At 45.1% G+C, this 4,105-nt stretch overlaps 1 pseudogene; it reads left to right on the top strand.

Moving 5' to 3' along the window:
* The first annotated feature begins 1,111 nt into the window (after nucleotides 1-1,111).
* On the top strand, nucleotides 1,112-1,609 carry LOC114217836 (large ribosomal subunit protein uL11 pseudogene; annotated as a pseudogene).
* Nucleotides 1,610-4,105: the final 2,496 nt, after the last annotated feature.

The following is a 4,105-nucleotide window of genomic DNA, read 5'->3' as shown; positions in this document are numbered from 1 at the left end:
TAAAATTCTTAGTGGCAATTATTTCTCATCAAAATTATTTTAAAATATTTTATTTAGGGGCGCCTGGGTGGCTCAGTCGTTAAGTGACTGCCTTCGGCTCAGGTCACGATCCCGGGGTCCTGGAATCGAGCCCCGCATCGGGCTCCCTGCTCAGCGGGAAGCCTGCTTCTCCCTCTCCCACTCCCCCTGCTTGTGTTCCCTTTCTCGCTGTGTCTCTCTCTGTCAAATAAATAAACAAGATCTTTAAAATAAAATAAAATATTTTATTTATTCATTTGTGAGAGAGTGAATGAGAGAGAGGGAGAGAGAGCACGAGCCGGGGAGGGGCAGGGGAGGGGGGCCAGGAGGAGAGGGAGAAGCAGACTCCCTGCTGAGCGGGGAGCCCGACAGCCCGACGACATGGGGCTCCATCCCAGGACCCTGAGATCATGACCTGAGCTGAAGGCAGACACTTAACCGACTGAGCCACTCAGGTGCCCCTCTCATCAAAATTCTTAACTGGCCAAACTTTCTTACATATTAGGTCCCATATACCCTTTCTCAGAAAGATACGCTCTAACAAAAAAATGAGGGATTAAACCAAAAATGATTAAGACATAGAATCCCAGAAGCAAGATCCAACAAAGGAGAGAAATAAAGAGAATTCCCTACATTATGGCAAAAGGGAAGTCCCAGAATGGCAAGTGTATGACGGAGCTAGAGAGAGATAGAGTGAGATCAAGGATTCCAGGAGCATGGTTTCTAGGAAAACCTGGAAGGGATAGATTAGATTATCTGACAGGTTTGACCACATGGAATGATTCACTGAAAAGCACTTAAAGATGTGGGAAGACTTGCTTAGATGTTCAAGAAAATTAAGCAAATGAATAAAGGTAATTTTTATTTTTTTTTTAAGATTTTATCTTTAGGGGCACCTGGATGACTCAGTGGGTTAAGCTAACTCTTGTTTTTGGCTGAGGTCATGATCTCAAGCCCTGCATTAGGACTCCGCACTGGGTGTGGAGCCTGCTTAAGATTCTCTCTCCTTTTGGCTTTCCACTCGGGGAGGCAAAGGTGCAACTTTCTTCGGTCGTCCCGAATCTGGGTTCATCCGACACCAGCCACCTCCGCCATGCCACCTAAGTTCAACCCCAACGAGATCAAAGTCATGTACCTGAGGTGCACCAGTGGCAAAGTCAGTGCCACGTCTGCCCTGGCCCTGAAGATCGGCCGGCTGGGTCTGTCTCCAAAAAAGGTTGGTGATGACATCACCAAGGCAACCGGTGATTGGAAGGGTCTAAGGATTACGGTGAAACTGACCATTCAGAACAGACAGGCCCAGATTGAAGTGGTACCTTCTGCCTCTGCCCTGATTATCAAAGCCCTCAAGGAACCACCAAGAGACAGAAAGAAGCAGAAAAACATTAAGCACAGTGGAAATACCACTTTTGATGAGATTGTCAATATTGCCCAACAGATGCGACACCAATCTTTAGCCAGAGAACTCTCTGGAACCATTAAAGAAATCCTGGGGACTGCCCAGTCTGTGGGCTGCAATGTAGATGGCTGCCACCCTCATGACATCATGGATGACATCAACAGTGGTGTGGTGGAATGCCCAGCGAGTTAACTACATAACTACAAAGGAAAATGTTTCAGTAAAGGATCATTTGACAACCAAAAAAAAAAAAAAAAGATTCTCTCTCTCTCTCTCTCTCTCTCTCTCTCTCTCCCTCTGCCCCTCCCCCCTCAAAAAAATACATTATAAGATTTTATTATTTATTTATTTTAGAGAAAGCACGTGTGCAGGCACACACAAACAGGGCCGGGGGGGGGGGGGGGAGGGGGGCGGAGTTCTTTGTTGCTCTAGGTCTTTGTTGACCAGATAGAAAATAAACACTATTATCTGAAGTTGATGAATCAAGAATCCATGGTATAAACATATCATATAGATAGGAGAAGTAAATACCAGGAAAAAACAACTAAATTGGAAGGAGATGCCTCTAGGTAGCAACATCATAGCTAGAGGAGGGAAACACTGTTTTTGTGTATGTTAGTATTATTCTTAAAACAGTTTATATATTAACTAGATAAAAACTAAAATTTAAAAATTCCCGAATTATTTTTAAATTCCAACATTTGCAATGATAAAGGGCAAAATTTTAGGCATTTAAGATGGAGATCATTCTTTTATTCAAGACACATTGGCAAAAGACACTTTTCATGCAAGTCTAGATCATCTGTATAATAAATCTCTCGAGATCTCCAGGTAAAAGCTAACAAAGGCACAAAGTATTTGACAGACTATGATCCTCCCTATGAATTATTTATCATGTTATTATATAGCAGAAACCTGCCTTGGCAACGGGTGTATTATGGTCATGTTATGGAAGCACATGGTTAATAAGCAGGGACCACGATATTTGATTTGATAACATCATTCTGAACCAAAAGCTGAAACTTGAAAGCTGAAGTTACTTCATAAAGCACCTTACTACAGTAAAAAGAGATCCCTCTGGTCCTAGTACCTAGAGCCCCACGAAAGCTGGCATTTCTGCATATGCATAGGAGCCCTGGGTTAAGCACACCCCATCTGGCAATTTAAAAACCTAAGAATGGGGCACCTACCTGGGTGGCTCAGGCAGTTAAGTGTCTGCTTTCAGCTTGGGTCACGATCCCAGGGTCCTGAGATCAAGCCCTACATCGGGCTCCCTGCTCAACAGGGAGCCTGCTTCTCCCTCTCCCTCTGCCTGCCACTACCCCTGCCTGCGCTCTCTCAATCTCTGTCAAATAAATAAATCTTTAAAAATAAAAAAATAGGGGTGCTGGGTGTCTCAGTCGTTAAGCATCTGCCTTCGGCTCAGGTCATGATCCCAGGGTCCTGGGATGGAGCCCCACATCGGACTCCCTGCTCCGCGGGAAGCCTGCTTCTCCCCCTCCCACTCTCCCTGCTTGTGCTCCCTCTCTCGCTGTCTCTCTGTCAAATAAATAAATAAATTCTTAAAAAAAAAAAAAAAATAGGGCGCCTGGGTGGCTCAGTCGTTAAGCGTCTGCCTTCGGCTCAGGTCATAATCCCAGGTTCCTGGGATCGAGCCCCACATCGGGCTCCCCACTCTGCGGGAAGCCTGCTTCTCCCTCTCCCACTCCCCCTGCCTGTGTTCCTGCTCTTACTCTCTCTCTCTGTCAAACAAATTTTTAAAAAAATCTTAAAAAATAAATAAAAATAAAAAAATAATAAAAACCCGAGAAGTGATTCGGTTTGAGGGCCTGTAAAGTGACTCATGTTAGGGATGCCTGGCTAGCTCAGTGGGAAGAGCATGTGAGTTTGAGCCCCACACTGTGTGTATAGAGATTACTGAAAAAAAAAATGTTTTTAACTGCTCCTACAACAATACAGACAGATTACACACCCAGTGAAGGTGGTTTAAGAAGCTAAGAGTTCATCTAAATATGATACTATTTCTTTTAAACTCAGTGGGTTGACAAATCCATGACTGTTGCTTACCTATTTGCATTTTATTTAAGGATGTTCCAGGAGAGAGCACGGTCACACTTCCCCAGGGCAGCTCAAGCCGGGAGCCAGCGCTAGTGCCCCGCCTCCATAGCTAAAGGACAGGAGGTGTTTTTAAAGGCCATGGCCAGAGATTCTGCAAGCAGCTCAGAATATGACTTACAGCTCTGCATGAAGACTCTGGGTTAGCTGCTTTTTGACACATATGCAAATGACTCACCTATCTTCCTCCTTCACTGATTAAGCAACAGGGGGAGTCAAAAGCACTCTTACAGTCCTTGGGATTCTGGGGACACACCGCTCAGAAGAGAGGTAGCACTTGCCACCTCCACCTTGGATATGTTGAAAGAGTGACAGACAGATTGGTGAAAACTTGGAGGTGAGCAATCTGATGACTCATGTGTGAATTCACTCAACATCATGTCCCAGGAACCAGCCGTATGAAGGGAATCGTTGAAAGACTCATTTCTCAAGAAGCTCACAGCCCAAACACAGAACAGGTGAGGACACACACCTCCTTACAACTGCAGAGGTGAGCAGCTGATGCCAGTAGTAGCCCCCAAGTACAGGCCTCACTGAGGAGAACCTGCCTTCATCAGACCCCTCTGCCTTTTG

Source organism: Eumetopias jubatus, unplaced genomic scaffold, assembly GCF_037043125.1.
Source record: "Eumetopias jubatus isolate StellerSeaLion01/CBP00866 unplaced genomic scaffold, mEumJub1_p1.0 scaffold_7, whole genome shotgun sequence".
In the NCBI taxonomy this organism is placed as follows: Eukaryota; Metazoa; Chordata; class Mammalia; order Carnivora; family Otariidae; genus Eumetopias; species Eumetopias jubatus.
This window is presented reverse-complemented; position numbering and strand designations above follow the sequence as displayed.